Genomic DNA, 17,787 nt, shown 5'->3' on the forward strand with positions numbered 1-17,787 from the left:
CCCACTAGCTATCTATTTTACATTTGGTAGTATATATAAGTCCATGCCACTTTCTAACTTCGTCCCAGCTTCCCCTTCCCCTTCCCCATGTCCTCAAGTCCATTCTCTACGTCTGTGTCTTTATTCCTGTCCTGCCCCTAGGTTCTTCAGAACGTTTTTTTTTTTTTAGAGTCCATATATATGTGTTAGCATACGGTATTTGTTTTTCTCTTTCTGAGTTACTTCGCTCTGTATGACAGTTATTAGGTCCATCCACCTCACTACAAATAACTCAATTTCATTTCGTTTTATGGCTGAGTAATATTCCATTGTATATATGTGCCACATCTTCTTTACCCATTCATCTGTCAATGGACACTTAGGTTGCTTCCATGTCGTGGCTATTGTAAATAGAGCTGCAATGAACATTGTGGTACATGACTCTTTTTGAATTATGTTTTTCTCAGGGTATACGCCCAGTAGTGGGATTGCTGGGTCATATGGTAGCTTAATTTTTAGTTTTTTAAGGAACCTCCATACTGTTCTCCATAGTGGCTGTATCAATTTCCATTCCCACCAACAGTGCAAGAGTGTTCCCTTTTCTCCACACCCTCTCCAGCATTTATTGTTTCTGGATTTTTTGATGATGGACATTCTGACTGGTGTGAGGTGATACCTCACTGTAGTTTTGATTTGCATTTCTCTAATGATTAGTGATATTGAGCATCCTTTCACGCGTTTGTTGGCAATCTGTATATCTTCTTTGGAGAAATGTCTACTTAGATCTTCTGCCCATTTTTGGATTGGGTTGTTTGGTTTTTTGACATTGAGCTGCATGAGCAGCTTGTAAATTTTGGAAATTAATCCTTTGTCAGTCGCTTCATTTGAAAATATTTTCTCCCATTCTGAGGGTTGTCTTTTGGCCTTGTTTATGGTTTCCTTTGCTGTGCAAAAGCTTTGAAGTTTCATTAGGTCCCATTTGTTTATTTTTGTTTTTATTTCCATTTCTCTACGAGGTGGGTCAAAAAGGATCTTGCTGTGATTTATGTCACAGAGTGTTCTGCCTATGTTTTCCTCTAAGAGTTTTACAGCGTCTGACCTGACGTTTAGGTCTTTAACATTTTGAATTTATTTTTGTGTATGGTGTTAGGGAGTGTTCTAATTTCATTCTTTTACATGTAGCTGTCCAGTTTTCCCAGCACGACTTATAGAAGAGGCTGTCTTTTCTCCATTGTATATCCTTGCCTCCTTTATCAAAAATAAGGTGACCATATGTACGTAGGTTTATTTCTGGGTTTTCTATCCTGTTCCATTGATCTATATTTCTCTTTTTGTGCCAGTACCATACTGTCTTAATTACTGTAGCTTTGTAGTATAGTCTGAAGTCCACGAGCCTAATTCCTCCAGCTCCATTTTTCTTTCTCAAGATTGCTTTGGCTATTTGGGGTCTTTTGTGTTTCCATACAAATTATGAAATTTTTTGTTCTAGTTCTGTGAAAAATGCCATTGGTAGTTTAACAGTGATTGCACTGAATCTGTAGATTGCTTTGGGTAGTATAGTCATTTTCACAGTGTTAATTCTTCCAATCCAAGAACATGATATATCTCTCCATCTGTTTGTATCATCTTCAAATTCTTTCATCAGTGTCTTATAGTTTTCTGCATACAGGTTTTTGTCTCCTTAGGTAGGTTTATTCCTAGGTATTTTATTCTTTTTGTTGCAGTGGTAAATGGGAGTGTTTCCTTAATTTCTCTTTCAGATTTTTCATCATTAGTGTATAGGAATTCCAGAGATTTCTGTGCATTAATTTTGTATCCTGCTACTTTACCAAATTCATTGATTAGCTCTAGTAGTTTTCTGGTTACATCTTTAGGATTCTCTATGTATAATATCATGTCACCTGCAAACAGTGACAGCTTTACTTCTTCTTTTCCGATTTGGATTCCTTTTATTTCTTTTTCTTCTCTGATTGCTGTGGTTAAAACTTCCAAAACTACGTTGAATAATAGTGGTAAGAGTGGACAACCTTGTCTTATTCCTGATCTTAGAGGAAATGCTTTCAGTTTTTCACCATTGAGAACGATGTTGGCTGTGGGTTTGTCATATGGCCTTTAATATGGCCTTTATTATGGCCTCCTCCTATTTCCTGCAGGGTTTTTATCATAAATGGGTGTTGAATTTTGTTGAAAGCTTTTTCTGCATCTATTGAGATGATCATATGGTTTTTCTCCTCAATTTGTTAATATGGTGTATCACATGACTGATTTGCAAATATTGAAGAATCCTTGCATTCCTGGGATAAACCCCACTTGATCATGGTGTATGATCCTTTTAATGTGCTGTTGGATTCTGTTTGCTAGTATTTTGTTGAGGATTTTTGCATCTATGTTCATCAGTGATATTGGCCTGTAGTTTTCTTTCTTTGTGATATCTTTGTCTGGTTTTGGTATCAGGGTGACGGTGGCCTTGTTGAATGAGTTTGGGAGTGTTCCTCCCTCTGCTATATTTTGGAAGAGTTTGAGAATCATTAAATTCTTAAGCTTTGTATTAACATATAAGGAATCAGGTAACATTATTTATATATAATGTGTAACAAAGTCTTCTTTACCCAGGGATAAATTCTTGTTTGCTGGAACAGCTGCTGGCTCCTATGTTGTGGAGTACTAGTTCTCAGAATGTGATCCCTGGACCAGCAGTAACAGTGCTACCTGGGAACTTGTTAGAAATGTAAATTCTTGAGCCCCAACTCGGACCTCCTGTATCAAACTCTGGAGGTGAGGCCCAGTCACTTGTGTTCTAAACAAGACTTTCATATGATTCTGAGGCATGCTAAAGTTAAGAACCACTGAGTCCAGGTCTTTTGAGCATGAGCTGTTCTGTTCTCCTTGCTTAGCATTGGAAGCAATGCTTTCTCCACTCAAAACACAAAACAAAAGAAAACAAAACAAAACCACTATTGTAGAGAATCCATGTAATGGGTGAAATGGAAAGAAAAAAAGTAAGCCAGAGAGCTTAGGATGACATTCATAATAAGTCATGCACAGAAGAGAGGGAGCGGGGAAAGATGAAAGATGCATGAGGCTCAGGTATAGTATCTGACTTGAGGGATGAACAAAAAGAAGAGATCTTTATTTCAAGTTTCTATAGTATGTGGAAGGAAATAAGAGATGGATGGCAAAGAGAATTTCAAAACATTTTGCTTTATGTTATAAATTGGGTACACTTTCATACCCTTAAAAAAAACCTCAAATTTTCTCTTCAATTACTCTTGGCTATTAACTTGTACTTATTTGAATATAGTTACTATATACTGCCTAGACCATAGAGGAGCCCCTAGTTTTATTAAGATTACATTGTTATAATGCAATGAATTTAAATCAATAGCATTGAGTAAACAATACAAATCAAATTCTAAAATCAGAAAGCGTTGATGCTGAATAACCTTACAGATCATATAGATCACTGAGAAGATACAATCATCAAGTCTAAATATCATATTCTACAAGTTACAGAGGCTGCAAAGATGATGCAGCCCAAGCAATGTACCTATTTTTTGACAGTAGGGTAGGAAGAGTCTATTGCATAAGCACTCAAAGGTACACCTGTAGACTGTGAAGGCAGGAAATATATCTGTTTCTTTCCCCACCACATATCCAGTATCAATCAAAGTCTGACATGTCATAGGTGCTAAATAAATCTTGTCATATAAGTGAATTAATGAAAAAGAACAATGGCAGGACAAATATGAGCGTTCAGTGACCAAATCCTCTGTACCAATAATACCCTAAGCTAACAGGAAAAAAGTTACCACTTTACTCCCTGGGCAGAGGTCTGGATATGGAAGTAACTCACCTTAAGGAAAGAATTTGAGGTTCAGAAGTTTAGTCTGGAGAAAATGACGGAGTATCAGGAAGTGTGATGAGTGATAACTGAGTTAAGCACAGGATGCTGTTGTTCTAGATTGCCCTCCAGCCCAGCCATCCAGCACCTGTGTCACAGTCAGGAAGGGAATGGAGAGAGAGGACTGTAATCAAGAACATGTCAAATAAAATACTTATATATCCAGGGCTTTTATAAGAATCTGAAAGCTCAAGGTAGAGCTTTTAGTGGCTTAGTTACAGATCACAACCAGGGAGATATCCCACTGGAAGACCCTGGTCTGAAGTTGTAGAAGTCAGAGTTGCTGCTTCAGGGAAGCCAAAATGGGTCATTACAAGAGCTACAACAGTAACCATAGCTGCAGCCAGGAATCGGGGTAGTGACCTTCCCTGAGCCCCTCCCTACCTTCCTATATCCACATGTCTTGCTCCATCATGTCCTTCAGGTGAGATGTAATTGAAAATGCAATATCTCCCAGCCCCCAGCACTCCCTACACCAGTACCCTGATTTGTTTTTCTCCATGACACTCATTACCAGTTCACATACAATATATTTCATTTATTTGTTTGTCTGTCTTCCCTCAAGTAGAAAGTGAGTTCCATGTCTGTTATATTCATACTATATGCCTTAGCACCTAGGACAGTGCATGGTACATAGTAGGTGCCAATAAATATCTATTGAATGAGTGGACTTTTCATTCATGTATATTTTTGCTATACATTCTATTAGGTAAGTAATATCTCTATTTTACAGACAAGAAATGAAACTCAGCAAAGTTAAGTGGCCCAAAGCAACATAACCACTAAGTATTGGGTTGGCCAAAAAGTTCATTCGGGTTTTCCCATAACCTCTTACGGAAAAACCCAAACGAACTTTTTGGCCAACCCAATATTAAAGTTGCTATTTGAAGCTAGCTCTGCCTCCTCACAAAGATGTCCTCTTAAACTGGATGTCATTTGAGCTTAAAAAGTGGGTAGTACTGGACTATTTTCATAACTTATATTGTTTCTTTTAAAAATTTACATTATGTTCTGTAGCTATAACCTTCATGTTTACTCTATTCTTAGTTCTACAGTAAAAGAGATTCAACATTCATCAGTCATTCTGCTATAGTTTCTTCATCTCTCACTTCATCCTTCAGTTTCTTCTAGAAGGGCTCAGGAGGGAATTCCCTGGCAGTCCAGTGGTTAGGACTTGGTGCTTTCACTGCCAGGGCCCAGGTTTGATGCCTAGTTCGATCCCTGGTCAGGGAACTAAGATCCTGCAAGCTGTGCAGTGTGGTCAAAAAAAAAACACCCTAGAAGGGCTCAGGGGAACTAGGATATATAAGTTAGGGTCCTATGAGAAGCAGATGCCAGGATAAAATTAGATGTGCAAGAGATTTATTAGGAGAAACATTTGTGAAGGGTAAACGGAAAAGAGAGCAGGAGTAGATGGGAAGAGCCTTCAGACAATGATGAAAGCCTGAGACCTGGTGAAAAATAGAAGGAATATGGGGCTTCCCTGGTGGCGCAGTGGTTGAGAGTCTGCCTGCCAATGCAGGGGACACGGGTTCGAGCCCTGGTCTGAGAGGATCCCACATGCCGCAGAGCAACTAGGCCCGTGAGCCATAACTACTGAGCCTGCGCGTCTGGAGCCTGTGCTCCACAACAAGAGAGGCCGCCATAGTGAGAGGCCAGCGCACCACGATGAATAGTGGCCTCCACTTGCCGCAGCTGGAGAAAGCCCTCACACAGAAACAAAGACCCAACACAGCCATAAATAAATAAATAAATAAATAAATAAATAAATAAATAAATAAATAAAATTAAAAACCATTCTGTAAAAAAAAATAATAAAAAAATTAAAAAATAAAATAAAGAGGGGAATTCACTACTGATGACTCTCTTTAAAAAAAAAAAAAATAGAAGGAATAAAGGAGGATTGGGTAGTTCCTCAAAGGGTTAAACACAGAGTTATATGGACCAACAATTCCACTCCTAGGTATAGACACAAAAGGAATGAAAACAAATATCCTTTCAAAAACTTGTACACAAATGTTCACAAAAATATTATTCATGATAGGCAAAAAGTGTAAACAACCCAAATGTCTATCAACTGATAGGTGAATAAATAAGCTGTGGTGCATCCCTACAATTAAATATTTTCAGCAATAAAAAGGAAGTATGGCTACATGCTACAACATGGATGAGCCTTTAAAACATGCTAAGGGAAAGAAGCCAGTCACAAATGACCACGTAGTATATGACTGCTCTTACATGAATTATCCAGAAGGGGCAAATCTATAGAGACAAAAAGTAAATTAATGGTTGTCTAAGGCTGTGGGGGATGGGGAATTTGGAGAGTGACAGCTAAAGGGTATGGGTTTCTTTGCGGGGGGTAACGAAAATTTTCTAAAATTGATTGTGGTGATGGTTGTACAACTCTGTGAATAGAATGAAAATGATCGAATTGTACACTGTAAATAGGTGAAATGTATGGTATGTGAATTATATCTCCATAAAGACTTTTTTTTTTTTTTTTTTTTTTTGCGGTACGCGGGCCTCTCACTGTTGTGGCCTCTCCCGTTGCGGAGCACAGGCTCCGGACGCGCAGGCTCAGCGGCCTTGGCTCACGGGCCCAGCCGCTCCGCGGCATGTGGGATCTTCCCAGACCGGGGCACGAACCCGTGTCCCCTGCATGAGCAGGCGGACTCTCAACCACTGCGCCACCAGGGAAGCCCCATAAAGATTTTTTAAATGAGAAAGAAAAATAGAGGATTGGGTAGCAAGACTCAAAACTGCAGTACCACTCAGAAAGTCTTGACCGGGTCAATAGGGAGTCTTCAAGCAGAGACTGCCTGTTAGAGGAATTGCACGTGGAGCAAAAATGACCCATCTCTGGTACTCCTACCATGCTGAGTCACTGGCTAGGAGAAGCCTGAGAGAGCTTGGGGGGAGGGCTCTCAGTGTCAACTCTGCAGTAAAACTAAAAGTGGACCAACTGGAGGCCGTAAGCCAACTCCACACCTCCCAGCAGGTTCCCTTCAGCAGAGCACCTCCATGGCTGCCCAAAGTAAAAGAAAGCAGGTTACATGGGTACAATATGGACAGCTGAGGCTTCTGTTCACCAACTGATTCTCATTTTTTTTTTCCTATGCATAGGAAGCAAGATCATCAACCGACAGTGAATTTGGGTGGGAGGGGGTAGAGATGTTGAGGTTTGAAGATAAAAGAGAAGGCATGAAGAAGTTATCTACAAGAATAGAAGGATGAAAAGACCAAGGAGATGTAGTTTGAGAACCAGGCAGTGTTAAGAGACCACTAGACGGCAAGAATTCAAAGTTAGACTCATCAGCATGGTTGTGGGTTTTTCTCCACCCACATTCAGCTGCATGAGACAAAGCTCAGAATAGAGAAAGCTTAATTAAAACAGTGTTGAAGTTTTCCTGGATGAGTAAGAGGAAGTGAAAAAGAGGCAAGGAAGTTGAGGGTGTATGCAAATAACTGATTATAATAGTTGATCATGGAATTTTAATTCGGTAAGCAAGGAAGTGAAGATATGAGGTAGGTGACAGCAACAGAAAAGAATTAGTGGTTTGTCCAGTAGGGGATTGTTTGAAGGACTCTTGGAGTTAGGGTACCTGAGAGAGTGACCTAGAAACAGAGGAGGTGGAACTACAGAAGGTAGTAGGGTTTCAGGGAAGCTTCTGCTGTCAGCTTTCCAGCTCTATTCCTATTACAGTCATCCCTCAGTAACCAAGGGGGATTGGTTCCAGGACACCCTCGGATACCAAAAATCTGTGGATGCTCAAGTCCCTTATATAAAATGGCATAGAATTTGGATATAACCTATGTACACCCTTCTGTATACTTTAAATCATCTGTATTACTTATAATACTTAATACAATCTAAATGTTATGTAAATAGTTATAAATACAGTGTAAATGCTATGTAAATAGTTGCCTGCATGTGACAAATTCAAGTTTTGCTTTTTGGAACTTTCTGGTATTTTTTTTCTAATATTCTTAATCCGCGGTTGGTTGAATCCACGGATGCAGAACCGATGGATACAGAGGGCCGACTATACTCCAAACAGGTTTTGCCTGTGCCTCATGCTTTGGAGGACTATCGTCTGCTGACCTAGTCTGAGTTCAGCAGCCACGAGAAGTCTTCTCTCACACAGTCCCTCCTCATATTTTTGCTTCACGATTACAGGCATACCTCTAAGATGTTGAGGTTTTGGCTGTGGTGGCACGTCACATAAATTTTTTGGCTTCCCAGCGCATATAAAAGTTATGCTTATACTATACTGGAGTCTACTAATTATGCAATAGCATTATGTCTAAAAAACAATGTATATACCTTATTTAAAAAATACTTTATCGCTAAAAAATGCTAACCATCATCTTAACCTTTAGCAAGTCGTAATATTTTTGCTCGTTGAGGATCATGCCTCGATGTTGACGGCTGCTGACTGATCAGGGTAGTGGTTGCTGAAGGTTGGCACAGCTGTGGCCATTTATTAAAATAAGACAACAATGAAGTTTGCCACATTGATTGACTCTTCCTTTCACGAACTATTTCTCTGTAGCCCGCAATGATGTTTGATAGCATTTTACCCACAGTAAAACTTCCTTCAAAATTGGAGTCAATCCTCTCACCCTGCTGCTTTATCAACTAAGTTTGTATAGTATTCTAAGTCCTTTGTTGTCATTTCAACAATCTCCACAGCACCTTCACCAGGAGTAGCTTCCATCTCAAGAAACCACTTTCTTTGCTCATCCATAAGAAGCTAGCGCTCATCCATTAAAGTTTTGTCATGAGACTGCAGCATGTCTGTCACATCCTCAAGCTCCACTTCTGATTCTAATTCCCTTGCTACTTCCACCACATCTGCAGTTCCTTCCTCCACTGAAGTCTTGAACCCCTCAAAGTCATCCATCAGGGTTGGGATCAACGTCTCCCAAACTCCTGTAAATGTTGATATTTTGACCTCTTCCCATGAATTATGAATGTTCTTAATGGCATCTAGAATGGTCAATCCTTCCCAGAAGGTTTTCAGTTGGCTTGGCCCAGATCCATCAGAGGAGTAGCTATAGCCTTACAAAATGTATTTCTATAAGTCAAAGTGACTCCTTGATCCATGGGCTTCAGAATGTATGTTGTGTTAGCAGGCATGAAAACAACATTAATCTCATTGTACCTCAGAGCTCCTGGGGTGACCAGCTGCATTGTCAATGAGCAGTAATATTTTGAAAGGTATCTTTTTTCTGTGCAGTATGTCTCCACAGAGGGCTTAAAGTACTCAGTAAATGACGTTGTGAACAGACGTGCTATTGTTCTGGCTTTGTGGTTCCATTTATGGAGCACAGACAGGGTAGATTTAGCATAACTCTTTTTTTTTTTAAGTGTATAGGTTTGAGAGATAAATATTTATTTATTTGTTTTTTAGCTGTGTTGGGTCTTCACTGCTGCGTGCGGGCCCTCTTCAGATGTGGTGAGTGGGGCCCACTCTTCATTGTGGTGCATGGGCTTCTCATTGCGGTGGCTTTTCCCATTACGGAGCATGGGCTCTAGGCATGCGGGCTCAGCAGTTGTGGCTTCTGTGCTCTACAATGCAGGCTCAGTAGTTGTGGTGCACAGGCTCAGTAGCTGTGGCTCGCAGGCTCTAGAGCACAGGCTCAGTAGTTGTGGCACATGGGCTTAGTTGCTCTGCGGCATGTGGGATCTTCCCAGACCAGGGCTTGAACCTGTGTCTCCTGCATTGGCAGGTGGATTCCCAACCACTGTGCCACCAGGGAAGTCCCCAGCATAATTCTTAATGGTCCTAGGATTTTCAGAATGGTAAATGAAGACTGGCTTCAAATTAGTCAACAGCTGCATTAGCCCCTAACAAGAGAGTCAGCCTGTCCTTGAAGCTTTGAAGCCAGGCATTGACTTCTCCCCTCTAGCTATGAAAGTTCTAGATGCCATCTTCATCCAAAGTAAGGCTGTTTCATCTACATTGAAAATCTGTTTTTTAGTGTAGCCACCATCATCTTAGCTAGATCTGGATAACCTGCTGCAGCTTCTACATCAGTGCTTTCTACTTCACCTTGTACTTTAATGCAAGTTCTTCTGAATTTTTGCATAATCACATATATTTCAATTTGGGAATAAAAATTATTTTCTCCGTTAATTTTGAATAGATCTTCTCACTGGTATTTCCATTTCCTAGAATTATGGCTGACTCATAAAATGTCAACAATGAAAGTTTTTTTAATAAATCACGAACAACTAAATTTACCTAATGGCTACAAGCTATTATATAAATGAAGATTTCCAAATGTATGCTCCACTTAAGCCTAACTGAATTCCTCAGAATAGATTTCTTGTATTCGCTGTACACTGAATCAAAGGATTCCAGTCTGTGCTCAGAGGGATCAGAGGTTGTATGGAAATGGTTCAGGCTTTCCAGAAACAGTGGCATATCTTCCCATCAAAGAAAAAAAATTTAAACAGCATTGTAAAATTTGTATAATTATTATGTCTGCTTTATACAATGGGTTTTGCAGATAAATTTTTAAAGAACTTTGCCACTGCTCTAGTACGGTGAACCACCCAATGCTTGAATCTTTTTTAAAACCTGTCTGACAAGTGGTTCTATCTGAAATATTTCAATATTATCTGGGACAACACATTTTTCCCTAGCTGTTTAATTAAGTTTCCCAAATAAAATATCATTTACCAGAATTTTAAGTGTAGGCTAATTAATTATTATTAACTATCTTAAAGTATGGACCTCTATATAAAATCCTATATTCTATCTTTTTATTTTTTTAATTGAAGTTTCATCCAGATGTCCATACAATGGCAAGACTCATTGCTACTCAAAGTGTGGTCCACGTAACCAGCAGCACTGGTATCACCTGGGATCTCGTTGGAAATGCAGAATCTCAGGGCCACCGCTGCTGATTCAGAATATGCATTTTAACAAGATCCCAAGGTATATATACATGAACATGTGAACATATATGAACATATGAACAAACATGTATGAACATATATGTTTGAGAAGCACTGATATAATTAATTCAGAGCAAAGAGCATATCCATATTAGGCGTGAACTAATTTATATAGAGAAGAGGAGGATGTTTTCAAAAGGTCACCAAACTTGGCCGCACATTTTAATTATCTGGGGAGAGCAAAAATAAAATACTGATGCCTGGGTCTCACTCCCACAGATTCTGACTCAACTGGCCCAGGATGAAGCCTGAGTATCTGGATATTTTTAAATTCCCCTGGTGATTCTAATGTGCAGCTGAGTTTGAGAATCATTTCTCTAAATTAAAGGTTCCTAATGTGTGGTTGCATGTGAGAGTCACTTTAGGAGCTTTTTAAAAATATCAGTGCTGGAGGGGAAGATGGCAGAAGAGTAAGACGCGGAGATAACCTTCCTCCCCACAGATACACCAGAAATACATCTACACGTGGAACAACTCCTGCTGAACGCTGGCAGAAGACCTCAGACCTCCCAAAAGGCAAGAAACTCCCCACGTACCTGGGTAGGGCAAAAAAAAAATCATAAACAGAGACAAAAGGATAGGGACGGGACCTGCACCAGGGGGAGGGAGCTGTGAAGGAGGAAAGGTTTCCATACACTAAGAAGCCCCTTCGTGGGCGCAGACTGCGGGTGGCAGAGGGGGCGAAGCTTCGGAGCCGTGGAGGAGAGCACAGAAACAGAGATGCGGAGGGCAAAGCAGAGAGATTCCCACACAGAGGATCGGTGCAGACCGGCACTCACCAGCCCGAGAGGCTTGTCTGCTCGCCCGCCGGGGCAGGCGGGGGCTGGGAGCTGAGGCTCGGGCTTCGGTTGGTCCGATAGCAGGGAGAGGACTGGCAGCGTGAACACAGCCTGAAGGGATTAGTGCACCACAGCTAGCCAGGAGGGAGTCCGGGGAAAAGTCTGGACCTGCCGAAGAGGCAAGAGACTTTTTCTTCCCTCTTTGTTTCCTGGTGCGCAAGGAGAGGGGATTAAGAGCGCTGCTTAAAGGAGCTCCAGAGACGGGCGCTAGCTGCGGCTAACAGCCCGGACCCCAGAGACGGGCATGAGACCCTAAGGCTGCTGCTGCCTAAACCAAGAAGCCTGTGTGCGCGAGCACAGGTCACTATCCACACCTCCCCTACCGGGAGCCTGTGCAGCCCGCCACTGCCAGGGTCCCATGATCGAGGGACAACTTCCCCGGAAGAACACACAGCATGCCTCAGGCTGCTACAACGTCCCGAGGGCCTCTACCTCCGCAGGCTCGCCCCGCACTCCGTACCCCTCCCTCCCACCGGCCTGAGAGACCCAGAGTCCCCAAAGCAGCTGCTCCTTTAACCCCGTCCTGTCTGAGCGAAGAACAGACGCCCTCAGGCGACCTACACGCAGAGGCGGGGCCAAATCCAAAGCTGAGACCCTGGAGCTGTGAGAATAAAGAAGAGAAAGGGAAATCTCTCCCAGCAGCCTCAGAAGCAGTGGATTAAAACTCCACAATCAACTTCATGTACCCTGCATCTGTGGAATACATTAATAGACAACGAATCATCCCAAATTGAGGAGGTGGACTCTGAGAGCAAGATTTATGATTTTTTCCCCATTTCCTCTTTTTGTGAGGGTGTATGTGTATGCTTCTGTGTGAGATTTTGTCTGTATAGCTTTGCTTCCACCATTTGTCCCAGGGTTCTATCTGCCCTTTTTTTTTTCTTTATAAAAAAATTTTTTTCTTAATAATTATTTTTTATTTTAATAACTTTATTTTATCTTATTTTATTTCTTCTTTCTTTCTGTCCTTCCTTCCTTCCCTCCTCCCTCCCTTCCTCCCTGCCTCGCTCTCTCTCTCTCTCTCTTTCTTTCTTTCTTTCTTTCTATTCTTTCTCCCTTTTATTCTGAGCCGTGTGGATGAAAGGCTCTTGGTGCTGTAGCCAGGAGTCAGTGCTGTGCCTCTGAGGTGGGAGAGCCAACTTCAGGACACTGGTCCACAAGAGACCTCCCAGCTCCACATAATATCAAACGGCAAAAATCTCCCAGAGATCTCCATCTCAACACTAGCACCCAGCTTCACTCAATGCCAGCAAGCTACAGTGCTGGACACCCTATACCAAACAACTAGCAAGACAGGAACACAACCTCACCCATTAGCAGAGAGGCTGCCTAAAATCATAATAGGTCCACAGACACCCCAAAACACACGACCAGATGTGGACCTGTCCACCAGAAAGACGAGATCCAGCCTCATCCACCAGAACACAGGCACTAGTCCCCTTCACCAGGAAGCCTACACAACCTACTGAACCAACTTTAGCCACTGGGGACAGACAGCAAAAACAACGGGAACTACGAACCTGCAGCCTGCAAAAAGGAGACCCCAAACACAGTAAGATAAGCAAAATGAGAAGACAGAAAAACAAACAGCAGATGAAGGAGCAAGATAAAAATGCACCAGACCTAACAAATGAAGAGGAAATAGGCAGTCTACCTGAAAAAGAATTCAGAATAATGATAGTAAAGATGATCCAAAATCTTGGAAATAGAATAGACAAAATGCAAGAAACAGTTAACAAGGACCTAGAAGAAATAAAGATGAAATAAGCAACGATGAACAGCACAATAAATGAAATTAAAAATACTCTAGATGGGATCAATAGCAGAATAACTGAGGCAGAAGAACGGATAAGTGACCTGGAAGATAAAATAGTGGAAATAACTACTGCAGAGCAGAATAAAGAAAAAAGAATGAAAAGAACTGAGGAAAGTCTCAGAGACCGCTGGGACAACATTAAACGCACCAACATTCGAATAATAGGGGTTCCGGAAGAAGAAGAGAAAAAGAAAGGGACTGAGAAAATATTTGAAGAGATTATAGTTGAAAACTTAACTAATATGGGAAACGAAATAGTTAATCAAGTCCAGGAAGCACAGAGAGTCCCATACAGGATAAATCCAAGGAGAAATACGCCAAGACACATATTAATCAAACTGTCAAAAATTAAATACAAAGAAAACATATTAAAAGCAGCAAGGGAAAAACAACAAATAACACACAAGGGAATCCCCATAAGGTTAACAGCTAATCTTTCAGCAGAAACTCTGCAAGCCAGAAGGAACTGGCAGGACATATTTAGAGTGATGAACGAGAAAAACCTGCAACCAAGATTACTCTACCCAGCAAGGATCTCATTCAGATTTGATGGAGAAATTAAAACCTTTACAGACAAGCAAAAGCTGAGAGAGTTCAGCACCACAAAACCAGCTTTACAACAAATGCTAAAGGAACTTCTCTAGGCAAGAAACACAAGACAAGGAAAAAACCTACAAAAATGAACCCAAAACAATTAAGAAAATGGGAATAGAAACATACATATTGATAATTACCTTAAATGTAAAGGGACTAAATGCTCCAACCAAAAGACACAGATTGGCTGAATGGATACAAAAACAAGACACATATATATGCTGTCTACAAGAGACCCACTTCAGACCTAGAGACACATACAGACAAAGTAAGGGGATGGAAAAAGATATTCCATGCAAATGGAAACCAAAAGAAAGCTGGAGTAGCAATTCTAACATCAGACAAAATAGACTTTAAAATAAAGACTATTAGAAGACACAAAGAAGGACACTACATAATGATCAAGTGATCGATCCAAGAAGAAGATATAACAATTGTAAATATTTATGCACCCAACATAGGAGCACCTCAATACATAAGGCAAATACTAACAGCCATAAAAGGGGGAATCGACAGTAACAAATTCATAGTAGGGGACTTTAACACCCCACTTTCACCAATGGACAGATCATCCAAAATGAAAATAAATAAGGAAACACAAGCTTTAAATGATACATTAAACAAGATGGACTTAACTGATATTTATAGAACATTCCATCCAAAAACAACAGAATACACATTTTTCTCAAGTGCTCATGGAACATTCTCCAGGATAGATCATATCTTGGGTCACAAATCAAGCCTTGGTAAATTTAAGAAAATTGAAAGTGTATCAAGTATCTTCTCCGACCACAACGCTATGAGACTAGATATCAATTACAGGAAAAGATATGTAAAAAATACAAACACATGGAGGCTAAACAATACACTACTTAATAACGAAGTGGTCACTGAAGAAATCAAAGAGGAAATCAAGAAATACCTAGAAACAAATGTCAATGGAGACACGACGACCCAAAACTTATGGGATGCAGCAAAAGCAGTTCTAAGAGGGAAGTTTATAGCAATACAATCCTACCTTAAGAAACAGGAAACATCTCGAATAAACAACCTAACCTTGCACCTAAAGCAATTAGAGAAAGAAGAACAAGAAAACCCCAAAGTTAGCAGAAGGAAAGAAATGATAAAAATCAGATCAGAAATAAATGAAAAATAAATGAAGGAAACGATAGCAAAGATCAGTAAAACTAAAAGCTGGTTCTTTGAGAAGATAAACAAGATTGATAAACCATTAGCCAGACTCATCAAGAAAAAAAGGGAGAAGACTCAAATCAATAGGATTAGAAATGAAAAAGGAGAAGTAACAATTGACACTGCAGAAATACAAAAGATCATGAGAGATTACTACAAGCAACTCTATGCCAATAAAATGGACAACCTAGAAGAAACAGACAAATTCTTAGAAATGCACAACCTGCCAAGACTGAATCAGGAAGAAATAGAAAATATGAACAGACCAATCACAAGCACTGAAATTGAAACTGTGATTAAAAATCTTCCAACAAACAAAAGCCCAGGACCAGATGGCTTCACAGGCGAATTCTATCAAACATTTAGAGAAGAGCTAACACCTATAGTTCTCAAACTCTTCCAAAATATAGCAGAGGGAGGAATACTCCCAAACTCATGCTACGAGACCACCATCACCCTGATACCAAAACCAGACAAAGATGTCACAAAGAAAGAATACTACAGGCCAATATCACTGATGAACATAGATGCAAAAATCCTCAACAAAATACAACAGCACATTAAAAGGGTCATAGGGCTTCCCTGGTGGCGCAGTGGTTGAGAGTCCGCCTGCCAATGCAGGGGACACGGGTTCATGCCCCAGTCCGGGAAGATCCCACATGCCGTGGAGCGGCTGCGCCCGTGAGCCATGGCCGCTGAGCCTGCGCGTCCAGAGCCTGTAGCTCCTCAACGGGAGAGGCCACAACAGTGAGAGGCCTGCGTACCACAAAAAACAAAAAACAAACAAAAAAAATGGATCATACACCATGATCAAGTGGGGTTTATTCCAGGAATGCAAGGATTCTTCAATATATGCAAATCAATCAACATGATACGCCATATTAACAAATTGAAGGAGAAAAACCATATAATCATATCAATAGATGCAGAAAAAGCTTTCAACAAAATTCAACACCCATTTATGATAAAAACCCTGCAGAAAGTAGGCATAGTGGGAACTTTCCTCAACATAATAAAGGCCATATAAGACAAGCCCACAACCAACATCGTCCTCAATGGTGAAAAACTAAAAGCATTTCCACTAAGATCAGGAACAAGACAAGGTTGCCCACTCTCACCACTCTTATTCAACATAGTTTTGGAAGTTTTAGCCACAGAAATCAGAGAAGAAAAGGAAATAAAAGGAATCCAAATTGGAAAAGAAGAAGTAAAGCTGTCACTGTTTGCAGATGACATGATACTATACATAGAGAATCCTAAAGATGCTACCAGATAACTACTAGAGCTAATCAATGAATTTGGTAAAGTAGCAGGATACAAAATTAATGCACAGAAATCTCTGGCATTACTACACACTAATGATGAAAAATATGAAAGTGAAATCAAGAAAACACTCCCATTTACCATTGCAACAAAAAGAATAAAATATATAGGAATAAACCTACCTAAGGAGACAAAAGACCTGTATGCAGAAAATTATAAGACACTGATGAAAGAAATTAAAGATGATACAAACAGATGGAGAGATATACCATGTTCTTGGATTGGAAGAATCAACATTGTGTAAATGACTCTACTACCCACAGCAATCTACACATTCAATGCAATCCCTATCAAACTACCAGTGGCATTTTTCACAGAACTAGAACAAAAAATTTCACAATTTGTATGGAAACACAAAAGACCCCGAATAGCCAAAGCAATCTTGAGAACATAAAATGGAGCTGGAGGAACCAGGTTTCCTGACTTCTTACTGTACTACAAAACTACAGTAATCAAGACAGTATGGTACTTGCAGAAAAACCAAAAGATAGATCAATGGAACAGGATGAAAGCCCAGAGATAAACCCACACACATATGGTCACCTTATCTTTTTTTTTTTTTTTTTTGCAGTACGCAGGCCTCTCACCGCCACGGCCTCTCCCGCTGCGGAGCACAGGCTCCAGACGCGCAGGCTCAGCGGCCATGGCTCACAGGCCTAGCCGCTCCGCGGCATGTGGGATCTTCCCAGACCAGGGCACGAACCCATGTCCCCTGCATCAGCAGGTGGACCCTCAACCACTGCCCCACCAGGGAAGCCCGGTCACCTTATTTTTGATAAAGGAGGCAGGAATGTACAGTGGAGAAAGGACAGCCTCTTCAATAAGTGGTGCTGGGAAAATTGGACAGGTAATGTAAAAGTATGAGATTAGATCACTCCCTAACACCATACACAAAAATAAGCTCAAAATGGATTAAAGACCTAAATGTAAGGCCAGAAACTATCAAACTCTTAGAGGAAAACATAGGCAAAACACTCTATGACATAAATCACAGCAAGATACTTTTTGACCCACCTCCTAGAGAAATGGAAATAAAAATAAAAATAAACAAATGTGATCTAATGAAACTTCAAAGCCTTTGCACAGCAAAGGAAACCATAAACACGACCAAAAGACAACCCTCAGAATGGGAGAAAATATTTGCAAATGAAGCAACTGAAAAAAGATTAATCTCCAA

General features: G+C 40.5%; 1 protein-coding gene across 1 annotated transcript in view; it reads right to left on the bottom strand.

The window, feature by feature from the left end:
* Positions 1 to 17,787, bottom strand: part of JAK2 (Janus kinase 2) — a 262,654-nt gene that overhangs the window by 170,010 nt on the left and 74,857 nt on the right. Inside the window, exon 2 of the mRNA XM_022573637.3 lies at positions 3,833 to 3,968. The gene's annotated coding sequence lies outside the window, so the exon portion shown is untranslated. The remainder of the gene's footprint in view (positions 1 to 3,832; positions 3,969 to 17,787) is intronic.

This window comes from Delphinapterus leucas, chromosome 6 (assembly GCF_059928025.1).
Source record: "Delphinapterus leucas isolate spDelLeu-1000000601 "Yukka" chromosome 6, BTC_Dleu_Yukka2, whole genome shotgun sequence".
NCBI classification, from domain to species: Eukaryota; Metazoa; Chordata; class Mammalia; order Artiodactyla; family Monodontidae; genus Delphinapterus; species Delphinapterus leucas.